We start from the raw sequence: 15,444 nt of genomic DNA, 5'->3' as shown, positions 1-15,444 counted from the left end.
GTTCTACCGCCAAGTCTAACAAAAAAAAACCTCTTATCCTAGTTCTACCGCCAAGTCTAACAAAAAACCCTCTTACCCTAGTTCTACCGCCAAGTCTAACAAAAAACACCTTACCCTAGTTCTACCGCCAAGTCTAACAAAAAACATCTTACCCTAGTTCTACCGCCAACTCCAACAAAAAAAAAAACCTCTTACCCTAGTTCTACCCCCAAGTATAACAAAAAAAACCTCTTACCCTAGTTCTACCCCCAAGTATAACAAAAAAAATGTAGACTGAGCTATCCGTTAATTTTATCCAAACCTTTCACACCGAGGAGCTCTGTACTTTCCATCAGAAACGCCACTGCAGTGGTTAGCTTGGCAACCGCCAAGACAGTCTTTGTTACTATGGTATTCTTTGTGGGATTAATTCTTAGCAGTAGCCAAGCTAACCATGGCAATGGCATTTCTGATGGATAATACTGACCTTCTCGGAGTGAAAGTTTAGGGTTGAATACCCGGGCCAGCGCGTGTCACCAGAGTGCCTCCGCCAGTGCTGGGTTGGAGATACCCCCAGAATTAGGGTTAGAGATGTGGATAGAGTTTGATGGATTAAGGATAAGGTAAATTTGGATGTTTCTTCTTTATAATTCACCTCCCATCTTGATTAGTTTACCCTGCTTTAAGCTTGAAAAGTTATTGGTGGGGTTTAGAGTAATATAAGCTTCTTCTCTTTTTTTTGAAGTTGTATGCGATTGCAATTTAATGTTTTTAGGGTAAGGATTAGGACTAAGGTTTAGGTCTGGATAAAACTGGTGGATTTCTGGACTTTTCCCCCTCAGAATGCGCTCCTTCCTCGATGCTCCCATAAAGGAGCACTCAACGGTCATAAAAGCAGAGTTTGTCATTAAACAACTTCCCTGTACCCGCTTTGCGCTCAGGAAGATTCATGACAGCCCAGAATCGTGGCTGGCGGGAATCACTTTCTACTCATATTTTCGTAATGTGTGTGTGTGTGTGTTGTCAGTGTAGATAGCAGGACGGAAAACTAAAGCATTTATGATCCTAATTCTTTTTGGAGGTGGTAGGTATTGTCTCAGAGAGTAAAGGAAAAATCCCAGAAAATTAAAAGTATGCATAAATATGCAAAATATGCATTTTTCTAAAAAAAAAAAAAAACACATCTGCATTTCAGATGATTCTGAGCATCTTTGATTTTTTCACCTATGTAAAAAAAAAATTTCTGGGACTAGAAATGTTTTGGCATTATGCAAAATAAATGCATTTTTGCAAAAATGAACTTATGATCCTAATTTTTTTTTGGAGGTGATAGGTATTTTTGCAGAGAGGACCAGAAAAATAGCGGTAAATTAAAACAATTATGCAAAATATGCATTTTCTAAAAATGGCTAAAAACCACTTTTCTTGGCATTTCAGATGATTCTGAGCATCTGGGGGGGAGGGAGGTTAGCTGGCAGGATGACGAGGAGGAAGATTTAGACGGGTGGATAACCAAACCGCTACATTGCAGCAGGGTTCCTCTAGTAGAAACATATTTCAAGTTAAGAATGGCAGAAATGATCGCTGAAAATAGTCTTCTGCAGCTTTTGGTTAGCGTTAGGTTTGGATAAACTTAACGGATGGATCTTACGGTTAGGGCTGGGGTTTGATCTGCTAGGGCAAACAATCCTACAGCAGACTGGCTGCCTGAGCAAAAAAAAAAAAAACATCTTACCCTAGTTCTACTGCCAAGTCTAACAAAAAAAACCTCTTACCCTAGTTCTACCCCCAAGTCTAACAAAAACATCTTACCCTAGTTCTACCGCCAAGTCTAACAAAAAACATCTTACCCTAGTTCTACCGCCAACTCCAACAAAAAAAAAACCTCTTACACTAGTTCTACCCCCAAGTATAACAAAAAAAACCTCTTACCCTAGTTCTACCCCCAAGTATAACAAAAAAAATGTAGACTGAGCTATCCGTTAATTTTATCCAAACCTTTCACACCGAGGAGCTCTGTACTTTCCATCAGAAACGCCACTGCAGTGGTTAGCTTGGCAACCGCCAAGACAGTCTCTGTTACTATGGTATTCTTTGTGGGATTAATTCTTAGCAGTAGCCAAGCTAACCATGGCAATGGCATTTCTGATGGATAATACTGACCTTCTCGGAGTGAAAGTTTAGGGTTGAATACCCGGGCCAGCGCGTGTCACCAGAGTGCCTCCGCCAGTGCTGGCTTGGAGATACCCCCAGAATTAGGGTTAGGGATGTGGATAGAGTTTGATGGATTAAGGATAAGGTAAATTTGGATGTTTCTTCTTTACAATTCACCTCCCATCTTGATTAGTTTACCCTGCTTTAAGCTTGAAAAGTTATTGGTGGGGTTTAGAGTAATATAAGCTTCTCTTTTTTTGAAGTTGTATGCGATTGCAATTTAATGTTTTTAGGGTAAGGATTAGCACTAAGGTTTAAGTCTGGATAAAACTGGTGGATTTCTGGATTTCCCCCCCCCCTTTTTAACCCCTCAAAATGTGCTCCTTCCTCGATGCTCCCATAAAGGAGCACTCAACAGTCATAAAAGCAGAGTTTGTCATTAAACAGCTTCCCTGTACCCGCTTTGCGCTCAGGAAGATTCACAACAGCCCAGAATCGTGGCTGGCGGGAAACTCTACTCATATTTTCGTAATGTGTGTGTGTGTGTGTATGTTGTCAGTGTAGATAGCAGGACGGAAAACTAAAGCATTTATGATCCTAATTCTTTTTGGAGGTGGTAGGTATTGTCTCAAAGAGTAAAGGAAAAATCCCAGAAAATTAAAATTATGCATAAATATGCAAAATATGCATTTTTCTAAAAAAAAAACACATCTGCATTTCAGATGATTCTGAGCATCTTTGATTTTTTCATCCATGTAAAAAAAAATTTCTGGGACTAGAAATGTTTTGGCATTATGCAAAATAAATGCATTTTTGCAAAAATGAACTTATGATCCAATTTTTTTTTTGGAGGTGGTAGGTATTTTTGCAGAGAGGACCAGAAAAATAGCGGTAAATTAAAACAATTATGCAAAATATGCATTTTCTAAAAATGGCTAAAAACCACATTTCTTGGCATTTCAGATGATTCTGAGCATTTGGGGGGGAGGGAGGTTAGCTGGCAGGATGACGAGGAGGAAGATTTAGACGGGTGGATAACCAAACCGCTACATTGCAGCAGGGTTCCTCTAGTAGAAACATATTTCAAGTTAAGAATGGCAGAAATGATCGCTGAAAATAGTCGTCTGCAGCTTTTGGTTAGCGTTGGGTTTGGATAAACTTAACGGATGGATCTTACGGTTAGGGCTGGGGTTTGATCTGCTAGGGCAGACAATCCTACAGCAGAGACTGGCTGCCTGAGCAAAAAAAAACAAAAAAAAACCTCTTACCCTAGTTCTACCCCCAAGTCTAACAAAAGAAAAATGTAGAATGAGCTATCCGTTAATTTTATCCAAACCTTTCACACCGAGAAGCTCTGTATTTTCCATCAGAAACGCCACTGCAGTGGTTAGCTTGGCAACCGCCAAGACCGTCTCTCTTACTATGGTATTCTTTGTGGGATTAATTCTTAGCAGGAGTCAAGCTAACCACGGCAATGGCATTTCTGATGGGAAATACTGAGTGTCTTGGAGCTTTAGGTTTGTATACAATTAACGGATGACTCTTTTTACATTTTTAAGGGTTTGGATAGGTTTAGTCTAAGGGTTTTATCTGCACAGGCAGACAGTCTCTGTTGCTGACCATAACCCTACGCCAACCCTGACCGAAAGATGTAGAACAAGATGGCTCTTTCTACATGTTTCGCTTAGGCTAAGTGTTTTATCAGCTCAGGTAGTCAATCGCACAGAGAACACCACAGCAACAGAGTACAACTCTTCGCAGTAGCCAAGCTAACCATGGCAATGGCATTTCTGATGGATAATACTGACGTTCTCGGAGTGACAGTTAAAGGTTGAATGCCCGGGCCAGCGCGTGTCACCAGAGTGCCTCCGCCAGTGCTGGCTTGGAGATACCCCCAGAATTAGGGTTAGAGATGTGAATAGAGTTTGATGGATTAAGGATACGGTAAATTCGGATGTTTCTTCTTTACAATTCACCTCCCATCTTGATTAGTTTACCCTGCTTTAAGCTTGAAAAGTTATTGGTGGGGTTTAGAGTAATATAAGCTTCTTCTCTTTTTTGAAGTTGTCTGCTATTGCAATTTAATATTTTTAGGGTAAGGACTAAGGTTTAGGTCTGGATTAAACTGGTAGATTTCTGAATTTTCCCCCCTTTTTAACCCCTCAGAATGCGCTCCTTCCTCAAAGCTCCCATAAAGGAGCACCCAACGGTCATAAAAGCAGAATTTGTCATTAAACAACTTCCCTGTACCCGCTTTGCGCTCAGGGAGATTCATGACAGCCCAGAATCGTGGCTGGCGGGAATCACTTTAGAAACATATTTCAAGTTAAGAACGGCAGAAATGATCGCTGAAAATCCAGTCTTCTGCAGCTTTTGGTTAGGGTTAGATAAACTTAAAGGATGGATCTTACGGTTAGGGCTGGGTTTTGATCTGCTAGGGCAGACAATCCTACAGCAGAGACTGGCTACCTGAGCAAAAAAAAAAAAAAAACCTCTTACCCTAGTTCTACCGCCAAGTCTAACAAAAAAAAAAAACATCTCTTACCCTAGTTCTACCCCCAAGTCTATCAAAAAACATCTTACCCTAGTTCTACCGCCAAGTCTAACAAAAAACATCTTACCCTAGTTCGACCCTCAAGTCTAACAAAAAACATCTTACCCTAGTTCTACCGCCAAGTCTAACAAAAAAAACCTCTTACCCTAGTTCTACCGCCAAGTCTAACAAAAAAAACCTCTTACCCTAGTTCTACCGCCAAGTCTAACAAAAAAAAACCTCTTACCCTAGTTCTACCGCCAAGTCTAACAAAAAACATCTTACACTAGTTCTACCGCCAAGTCTAACAAAAAAAAAACTTTTATCCTAGTTCTACCGCCAAGTCTAACAAAAAACACCTCTTACCCTAGTTCTACCGCCAAGTCTAACAAAAAACACCTCTTACCCTAGTTCTACCGCCAAGTCTAACAAAAAACCCTCTTACCCTAGTTCTACCGCCAAGTCTAACAAAAAACCCTCTTACCCTAGTTCTACCGCCAAGTCTAACAAAAAAATATCTTACCCTAGTTCTACCGCCAACTCCAACAAAAAAAAAACCTCTTACCCTAGTTCTACCCCCAAGTATAACAAAAAAAATGTTGACTGAGCTATCCGTTAATTATATCCAAACCTTTCACACCGAGGAGCTCTGTACTTTCCATCAGAAACGCCACTGCAGTGGTTAGCTTGGCAACCGCCAAGACAGTATCTGTTACTATGGTATTCTTTGTGGGATTAATTCTTAGCATTAGCCAAGCTAACCATGGCAATGGCATTTCTGATGGATAATACTGACCTTCTCGGAGTGAAAGTTTAGGGTTGAATACCCGGGCCAGCGCGTGTCACCAGAGTGCCTCCGCCAGTGCTGGCTTGGAGATACCCCCAGAATTAGGGTTAGGGATGTGGATAGAGTTTGATGGATTAAGGATACGGTAAATTTGGATGTTTCTTCTTTACAATTCACCTCCCATCTTGATTAGTTTACCCTGCTTTAAGCTTGAAAAGTTATTGGTGGGGTTTAGAGTAATATAAGCTTCTTCTCTTTTTTTTGAAGTTGTATGCGATTGCAATTTAATGTTTTTAGGGTAAGGATTAGGACTAAGGTTTAGGTCTGGATAAAACTGGTGGATTTCTGGACTTTTCCCCCTCAGAATGCGCTCCTTCCTCGATGCTCCCATAAAGGAGCACTCAACGGTCATAAAAGCAGAGTTTGTCATTAAACAACTCTCCTGTACCCGCTTTGCGCTCAGGAAGATTCATGACAGCCCAGAATCGTGGCTGGCGGGAATCACTTTCTACTCATATTTTCGATATGTGTGTCTGTGTATGTTGTCAGTGTAGATAGCAGGACGGAAAACTAAAGCATTTATGATCCTAATTCTTTTTGGAGGTGGTAGGTATTGTCTCAGAGAGTAAAGGAAAAATCCCAGAAAATTAAAAGTATGCATAAATATGCAAAATATGCATTTTTCTAAAAAAAAAACACATCTGCATTTCAGATGATTCTGAGCATCTTTGATTTTTTCACCTATGTAAAAAAAAAATTTCTGGGACTAGAAATGTTTTGGCATTATGCAAAATAAATGCATTTTTTCAAAAATGAACTTATGATCCTAATTTTTTTTTGGAGGTGGTAGGTATTTTTGCAGAGAGGACCAGAAAAATAGCGGTAAATTAAAACAATTATGCAAAATATGCATTTTCTAAAAATGGCTAAAAACCACTTTTCTTGGCATTTCAGATGATTCTGAGCATTTGGGGGGGAGGGAGGTTAGCTGGCAGGATGACGAGGAGGAAGATTTAGACGGGTGGATAACCAAACCGCTACATTGCAGCAGGGTTCCTCTAGTAGAAACATATTTCAAGTTAAGAATGGCAGAAATGATCGCTGAAAATAGTCTTCTGCAGCTTTTGGTTAGCGTTAGGTTTGGATAAACTTAACGGATGGATCTTACGGTTAGGGCTGGGGTTTGATCTGCTAGGGCAAACAATCCTACAGCAGACTGGCTGCCTGAGCAAAAAAAAAAAAAAAACATCTTACCCTAGTTCTACTGCCAAGTCTAACAAAAAAACCTCTTACCCTAGTTCTACCCCCAAGTATAACAAAAACATCTTACCCTAGTTCTACCGCCAAGTCTAACAAAAAACATCTTACCCTAGTTCTACCCCCAAGTCTAACAAAAAACACCTCTTATCCTAGTTCTACCCCCAAGTCTAACTAAAAACCTCTTACCCTAGTTCTACCCCCAAGTCTAACAAAAAACATCTTACCCTAGTTCTACCCCCAAGTCTAACATAAACATCTTACCCTAGTTCTACCGCCAAGTCTAACAAAAAACATCTTACCCTAGTTCTACCCCCAAGTCTAACAAAAAACACCTCTTACCCTAGTTCTACCCCCAAGTCTAACAAAAAACATCTTACCCTAGTTCTTCCGCCAAGTCTAACAAAAAACACCTCTTACCCTAGTTCTTCCGCCAAGTCTAACAAAAAACACCTCTTACCCTAGTTCTACCGCCAAGTCTAACAAAAAACATCTTACCGTAGTTCTACCGCCAAGTCCAACAAAAAAAAACCTCTTACACTAGTTCTACCCCCAAGTATAACAAAAAAAACCTCTTACCCTAGTTCTACCCCCAAGTATAACAAAAAAAATGTAGACTGAGCTATCCGTTAATTTTATCCAAACCTTTCACACCGAGGAGCTCTGTACTTTCCATCAGAAACGCCACTGCAGTGGTTAGCTTGGCAACCGCCAAGACAGTCTCTGTTACTATGGTATTCTTTGTGGGATTAATTCTTAGCAGTAGCCAAGCTAACCATGGCAATGGCATTTCTGATGGATAATACTGACCTTCTCGGAGTGAAAGTTTAGGGTTGAATACCCGGGCCAGCGCGTGTCACCAGAGTGCCTCCGCCAGTGCTGGCTTGGAGATACCCCCAGAATTAGGGTTAGGGATGTGGATAGAGTTTGATGGATTAAGGATAAGGTAAATTTGGATGTTTCTTCTTTACAATTCACCTCCCATCTTGATTAGTTTACCCTGCTTTAAGCTTGAAAAGTTATTGGTGGGGTTTAGAGTAATATAAGCTTCTCTTTTTTTTGAAGTTGTATGCGATTGCAATTTAATGTTTTTAGGGTAAGGATTAGCACTAAGGTTTAAGTCTGGATAAAACTGGTGGATTTCTGGATTTCCCCCCCCCTTTTTAACCCCTCAAAATGTGCTCCTTCCTCGATGCTCCCATAAAGGAGCACTCAGTCATAAAAGCAGAGTTTGTCATTAAACAGCTTCCCTGTACCCGCTTTGCGCTCAGGAAGATTCACAACAGCCCAGAATCGTGGCTGGCGGGAAACTCTACTCATATTTTCGTAATGTGTGTGTGTGTATGTTGTCAGTGTAGATAGCAGGACGGAAAGCTAAAGCATTTATGATCCTAATTCTTTTTGGAGGTGGTAGGTATTGTCTCAGAGAGTAAAGGAAAAATCCCAGAAAATTAAAATTATGCATAAATATGCAAAATATGCATTTTTCTAAAAAAAAAAACACATCTGCATTTCAGATGATTCTGAGCATCTTTGATTTTTTCACCTATGTAAAAAAAAAAATTCTGGGACTAGAAATGTTTTGGCATTATGCAAAATAAATGCATTTTTGCAAAAATGAACTTATGATCCTAATTTTTTTTTGGAGGTGGTAGGTATTTTTGCAGAGAGGACCAGAAAAATAGCGGTAAATTAAAACAATTATGCAAAATATGCATTTTCTAAAAATGGCTAAAAACCACTTTTCTTGGCATTTCAGATGATTCTGAGCATTTGGGGGGGAGGGAGGTTAGCTGGCAAGATGACGAGGAGGAAGATTTAGACGGGTGAATAACCAAACCGCTACATTGCAGCAGGGTTCCTCTGAGTAGAAACATATTTCAAGTTAAGAACGGCAGAAATGATCGCTGAAAATAGTCGTCTGCAGCTTTTGGTTAGCGTAAGGTTTGGATAAACTTAACGGATGGATCTTACGGTTAGGGCTGGGGTTTGATCTGCTAGGGCAGACAATCCTAAAGCAGATACTGGCTGCCTGAGCAAAAAAAAAACAACAAAAAAAAACCTCTTACCCTAGTTTTACCCCCAAGTCTAACAAAAGAAAAATGTAGAATGAGCTATCCGTTAATTTTATCCAAACCTTTCACACCGAGAAGCTCTGTATTTTCCATCAGAAACGCCACTGCAGTGGTTAGCTTGGCAACCGCCAAGACAGTCTCTCTTACTATGGTATTCTTTGTGGGATTAATTCTTAGCAGGAGTCAAGCTAACCATGGCAATGGCATTTCTGATGGATAATACTGACCTTCTCGGAGTGAAAGTTTAGGGTTGAATACCCGGGCCAGCGCGTGTCACCAGAGTGCCTCCGCCAGTGCTGGCTTGGAGATACCCCCAGAATTAGGGTTAGGGATGTGGATAGAGTTTGATGGATTAAGGATACGGTAAGTTTGGATGTTTCTTCTTTACAATTCACCTGCCATCTTGATTAGTTTACCCTGCTTTAAGCTTGAAAAGTTATTGGTGGGGTTTAGAGTAATATAAGCTTCTCTTTTTTTTGAAATTGTATGCGATTGCAATTTAATGTTTTTAGGGTAAGGATTAGCACTAAGGTTTAAGTCTGGATAAAACTGGTGGATTTCTGGATTTTCCCCCCTTTTTAACCCCTCAAAATGTGCTCCTTCCTCGATGCTCCCATAAAGGAGCACTCAACAGTCATAAAAGCAGAGTTTGTCATTAAACAGCTTCCCTGTACCCGCTTGGCGCTCAGGAAGATTCACAACAGCCCAGAATCGTGGCTGGCGGGAAACTCTACTCATATTTTCGTAATGTGTGTGTATGTTGTCAGTGTAGATAGCAGGACGGAAAACTAAAGCATTTATGATCCTAATTCTTTTTGGAGGTGGTAGGTATTGTCTCAGAGAGTAAAGGAAAAATCCCAGAAAATTAAAATTATGCATAAATATGCATTTTTCTAAAAAAAAAAACACTCCTCTGCATTTCAGATGATTCTGGGCATCTTTGATTTTTTCACCCATGTAAAAAAAAAAAATTCTGGGACTTGTTTTGGCATTATGCTAAATAAATGCATTTTTGCAAAAATGCACTTATGATCCTAATTTTTTTTTTGGAGGTGGTAGGTATTTTTGCAGAGAGGACCAGAAAAATAGCGGTAAATTAAAACAATTATGCAAAATATGCATTTTCTAAAAATGGCTAAAAACCACTTTTCTTGGCATTTCAGATGATTCTGAGCATTTGGGGGGGAGGGAGGTTAGCTGGCAGGATGACGAGGAGGAAGATTTAGACGGGTGGATAACCAAACCGCTACATTGCAGCAGGGTTCCTCTAGTAGAAACATATTTCAAGTTAAGAACGGCAGAAATGATCGCTGAAAATAGTCTTCTGCAGCTTTTGGTTAGTGTTAGGTTTGGATAAACTTAACGGATGGATCTTACGGTTAGGGCTGGGGTTTGATCTGCTAGGGCAGACAATCCTACAGCAGACTGGCTGCCTGAGCAAAAAAAAAACAAAAAAAAAACCTCTTACCCTAGTTCTACCGCCAAGTCTAACAAAAGAAAAATGTAGAATGAGCTATCCGTTAATTTTATCCAAACCTTTCACACCGAGAAGCTCTGTATTTTCCATCAGAAACGCCACTGCAGTGGTTAGCTTGGCAACCGCCAAGACAGTCTCTGTTACTATGGTATTCTTTGTGGGATTAATTCTTAGCAGGAGTCAAGCTAACCACGGCAATGGCATTTCTGATAGGAAATACTGAGTGTCTTGGAGCTTTAGGTTTGTATACAATTAACGGATGACTCTTTCTACATTTTTAAGGGTTGGGATAGGTTTAGTCTAAGGGTTTTATCTGCACAGGCAGATAAAATTCTCTGTGGGATCTTCAGCCTAAGCAGCCCAACCCCATGCGAAAGAGCAATCCGTTACTTTTATCCAAACCTTTCACTCCGAGAAGCTCGGTACTTTCCATCAGAAATGCCACTGCGAAATTAGTCTGTTGCTGTGGGATTGTCTAACTGAGCAGGTAAAACCCTTACCCTCATTTCCTCGTCGTTTCCTCTATCCACTGCACTGCTAACATTACTGCAAGCATTTCTGCTGTGTATACTGATATTTCCCCATTGATCCTTTTCCCCTACTTTAATATGAAATTCTGGAACAATAAACTATTTACTGAACTCTTTGATGCATCTGTATAAATCTGGATGCAACTGTGGTAATTATCAATGTAAGCCTGTATTTTATGTCAATCATAATTCAAATCCTTACATTTGTTCTTTTCTAATAATGTGAAATCTACTGAGGAATCTGGAAATATCCAAGGTGGTATTGCTGGCAAAGGCACTGTTGGCTCAATGTTTAATTGATCTACTTCAAATTCTATTGCTTGCCGTGTCATTGTCCATCCAAAGCTTTTTGTTTCCCTTCTCTCCTTTTCCCAACAAGGGACTGAAGTGTCTAGTGTTGGATGATCCCGACTATGGCCCTGTAAATTAGCCCAGTAGTTCAAGGATAACTATCCTTCTCATTTCTAGTGGCATGTCCCCCATTTCTACCTGTAATGCTGCTGTTGGGCTCGTTTTAAATGCACCTGTGCATTATCTCAAAGCCTGATACTGCACGTTATCTCTTTTTTTTCCCCAATGTTGGCTGCTGACCCACACACTACACAGCCATAATCTAATACTGACCGAAGTAAACCATTCTATATGGCCTTCAAAGCAGTTCCATCTGCCCCATTCACTTCCAACTAAACACCATTACATTTAGTACCTTCTTACATTTGTCCACTACTTTCTGAATGGATAAGCCATGTAATTCTTTCATCGAACCATATCCTTAAAAACTGAAAGGGTTCCACTTTTCCAATTCTTGATTACATAATTCGTATTATTTCATTATCAGTTCTTTTCCTTGTAAAGAACATTGTTTTTGTCTTAACTGAACATTTAAAATCCCATATATGACAACTCTACTTTCATAATAGCCCCCTGCAGTTTCTGAAGGCAGCAATCATCGTCGTCAGTTTACGTGCCAGTGGGAGGGCTCTCTGGTGTGTCTCCAGGCAGATTTGGAGTTTGGGTATGCTTTTTTTTTTCAAAAAAAAAAATTCTGTAACTAGACATTATCTCTCTCCCACAGACTATGCGCTTTGGGCCGTCTCAGATGACTAAACGTGGCGATATGTTTGGTCGGGGTTCTAAAAGTGGTCTTACGTTGCACTGCGAGACAGGTTCAAAGATGGCCATAATTCCAGTCTTACGACCGAAGATAACCTGGGACAAAAGTCTGACAGTGTCAAAGTTAGGATGACCATCTCACAATGTGACCGTTAGTACGAGCTACGTCTACTAACCAACCAACGGAAATTATGCACTGATCAACGCGACGCAAAATCTGAAGAGGTGGCACGTTGGCTCTCTGCATGATGAAGACTCGTCTCGTTAAGCTAGCTGGCTAGCTAGTATAGCTAATGTTAGTGTTAAAAGCCATGTTACTTCACGTTATGAGCTGTAACATTTTCTGTTTTGAAATACATTTTCTCTTGATCAATCAATTATTAATGGCATTGGACATATTCACAACCATCCTGTTCACATTCCATATGTGCCCTAACTTTACAATGTTAAACCAGAGCCTGTCTGCCATTTGGAAATTCTTTGCTTAAACGTCGCATTGTTGTCATGGTGACATGTATGGCTGGAGATAGTGTTGCTGCCGAATACTAAAGTTTGGAGAACACCGGAGGATTTGATACTTGAATTTGTGAAAGATTTCTACAACTTGTCTATGCCTGCATGCCCAATGTGGATTGCATTCAAATTAATTGGAACAAGTTGTGGGTTTGTTGGATCTTGTAATGCTACCATGGATGGCTTTCTTCAAAGGTAGCAGACTTGTACACCCCAGCAAGCAACTGCCCTCACTGAACTAGTCCTAGTTACCCATTCATTAAAAATACATTTTTAAATGAAGGTCTCATCTTTATCGTTACCGCATGCCTAAAACAACCTCAAGCTACATTTGAAAGCAGACAGATAAGAGCCATTGAGTAACTGTGCGAGTCATAATCTGAATAATCGATTATTTGTATCAATCATCGATAAGTTATTCGACTGTCAAAATAGTTGTTAGCTGCAGCCCTACATGAGACAACTGTTAAGTTAACTTTTGTTGGTGCCTATAATACAGTTAATACAGTAGCCTGTTTTGTTAGTCACTTCTACTGCAGTCTTTACAGTAACCCTCCTGTTAGGAGGAAGGTGCGCTGTTAGTGAAAGGCACTTGTTGAAATGTTCGGTAGGCTGTGGCCACTTGCTGTTGAGAGCGCAAATAAAGTTCAGTTAAATAAGTACAGTCGTCTTATTTGAAACTAACAACAACTACATCAACCAAGTAAGAACAACAAGTACATTTAATAACTGTCTGCTGCAGGGGTAGCGAGCTGTATGTGGCCATATGAAATAAGTCACTCATCTCTATACCATGAACAGAAAAGATGGGGCAAATGGAATGTAGGCATAAACCGGTATCAAAAATCCAAATAGTTTAATCATAGAAAACAAGCCTTAAAAAGAGCTGTAATTGCTTATGTGAGATGTTGTCACTTAATTATATTCAAATTCATACCCAACTGAAAGTGAATTAGTAAATTGTCTTCAGATGAAGTTTGTAGGTTATTGCTAAGGTAGGACTACATGACAGGCTAAATCTGGCATATTTATGATTTAATTAATATGCACTCCCAAAAAAGAAAAACAATTAAAGAGTACTACAACTACTTACATTTCTTGGTGACTGATTGTTGAGATCCGTGACAGAGTTTGTCATAAAGAGGTGGCCTGTGTTTGGATCTGGGTATTTGGGCCTCCGTCCAAGTTCTTCTTTAAGAGAATGTACCATATATTTTGCTACCTGTTTTGACAAGACCTAATCGCAAGGAACAAGACAAGGCTTACATTAATGCAAGTATATGTCAATGCATGAATTCTTTTGTTATCCATGCATCGATTATCCAAACTGCTTATCCTGCTCTCAGGATCGCGGGGATACTGGAGCCTATAAATTAGATATGTACATTGGCATTTTTATAGTGCTTCCCTTTTGTACACACGTCAACCATACAATCATAAAACTAAACGCTAAATAACTGAACAACTGCAGCTCAAAACTCAGGAACATTTATTCAAACAGAGAGTAGTTTTTAATTACCTTTCTTGTGGGCTGTCCCTTCTGTGAGGGTGTTGAGTCCTTCAATTCCAGCGCCTGCAAATTAAATACAACCATCTTTATACAGGAGCATTAGCAATTTGCTAGTCCAGGTAGGCCGACACCTGGATAGAAACATATTGCACCAAGAAAACCTCATCGACTACATTTCAGCACATACAGATAGTGTGCGTTTCTGGACAATAGAGGACACTCCATCCTCCCCCAATACTCACAGCAGAATGAAAGTTTTCCTTGCTTCCCTGCCATTTATATTAGCGATCTCTCACTGCAGTGCTGCATCAGGTTGGATGAAATATAAAGCCTTGAAACTACTTTAAAAATGTTTAGCAGGTAGTGAGTGCTGCTCAGTGCATTAACTAGAAGAACTCCGCTACAATGTAGCGGTTTGGTCATCCACTCGTCTAAATCTCCCTCTTCATCCTGCCAGCTAACCGCCTTCCCCACCCCCCCCCCCACTCCCTCCCCCCAAATGCTCAGAATCATCTGAAATGCCGAGAAGTGGTTTTTAGCCATTTTTAGAAAATGCATATTTTGCATAATTATTATAATTTCTGGTCCTCTCTGGAACAATACCTACCACCTCCCAAAAAAAAAATTAGGATCCTAAGTGCATTTTTGCAAAAATGCATTCATTTTGCATAATGCCAAAACATTTCTAAGTCCCAGAAAAAACTTTTTTTTTATATAGCTGAAAAAAAAAGATGCTCAGAATCAGCTGAAATGCCGAGAAAAGTGGTTTTTAGCCATTTTTAGAAAAATGCCTAATTTTAATTTTCTGGGATTTTTCCCTTACTCTCAGACAATACCTACCACCTCCAAAAAGAATTATCATAAATGCTTTAGTTTTCGGTCCCGCTATCTACACCAACTAATTAACACACACAACGAAAATATATACGAGTAGATTTCTGTACTTTGACAAGCATGTGTTTTTTTCTGTACATTTACAACAAAATATAAAATGGGGGGGCATCCGTTTACATTAATCTGTTTTAAAATGGGGGGCCTCTGTTTGCATTAAACAGTTTTAACCAAGCGCCACATCAGCAGTTGCAGCAACAATATCGCTTGCAGAGGTTTTTTTTTTTTTTTTTTTTAAAGATACTTGCAAATCCGACACTTCTTCACTAAAGATTACATATTAAGAACCATGAATGCCACCTCACCATCTCCCTCAACTCCACTCTGAGGGAGACGGTGAGGCGGCATTGGACAGGTAGGTCACCAGTGCCTCTGGCTGGTTAAGACTGTCTGTCAGGGTCGCTGCATCTCCAGCCTGGACTTTGCAAACATTCAACACCTTTGACTTGACCACTACAGTTCCAGTCTGATCTGGACCCAGATAGCTGCAGAACACCAAGTAACACTATTGTCACTCTGTTTCTAGCTGCACCATGAGTCAGTTTGGTCATATTTGAACATTTTACTTGCCTCACAACAAGATCCAACTGTTTGGTGACAGAGATGCACATCTGTTGTTGCCTCA

At 40.0% G+C, this 15,444-nt stretch overlaps 2 non-coding genes and 4 pseudogenes across 2 annotated transcripts; all 6 read right to left on the bottom strand.

Moving 5' to 3' along the window:
- Nucleotides 1–812: 812 nt before the first annotated feature.
- On the bottom strand, nucleotides 813–987 carry LOC130113560 (small nucleolar RNA U3; annotated as a pseudogene).
- A 1,511-nt stretch (nucleotides 988–2,498) lies between these two features.
- On the bottom strand, nucleotides 2,499–2,732 carry LOC130113561 (small nucleolar RNA U3; annotated as a pseudogene).
- A 1,558-nt stretch (nucleotides 2,733–4,290) lies between these two features.
- On the bottom strand, nucleotides 4,291–4,497 carry LOC130113540 (small nucleolar RNA U3). The gene has a single exon (XR_008810325.1). It is a non-coding gene; the product is annotated as a small nucleolar RNA U3 (small nucleolar RNA).
- A 1,311-nt stretch (nucleotides 4,498–5,808) lies between these two features.
- LOC130113559 (small nucleolar RNA U3) lies at nucleotides 5,809–5,989 on the bottom strand (annotated as a pseudogene).
- Nucleotides 5,990–7,876: 1,887 nt separating this feature from the next.
- LOC130113566 (small nucleolar RNA U3) lies at nucleotides 7,877–8,103 on the bottom strand (annotated as a pseudogene).
- A 1,263-nt stretch (nucleotides 8,104–9,366) lies between these two features.
- Nucleotides 9,367–9,583, bottom strand: LOC130113558 (small nucleolar RNA U3). Its single transcript, XR_008810332.1, has one exon. It is a non-coding gene; the product is annotated as a small nucleolar RNA U3 (small nucleolar RNA).
- Nucleotides 9,584–15,444: the final 5,861 nt, after the last annotated feature.

Source organism: Lampris incognitus, chromosome 5, assembly GCF_029633865.1.
Source record: "Lampris incognitus isolate fLamInc1 chromosome 5, fLamInc1.hap2, whole genome shotgun sequence".
NCBI lineage: Eukaryota > Metazoa > Chordata > Actinopteri > Lampriformes > Lampridae > Lampris > Lampris incognitus.
This window is presented reverse-complemented; position numbering and strand designations above follow the sequence as displayed.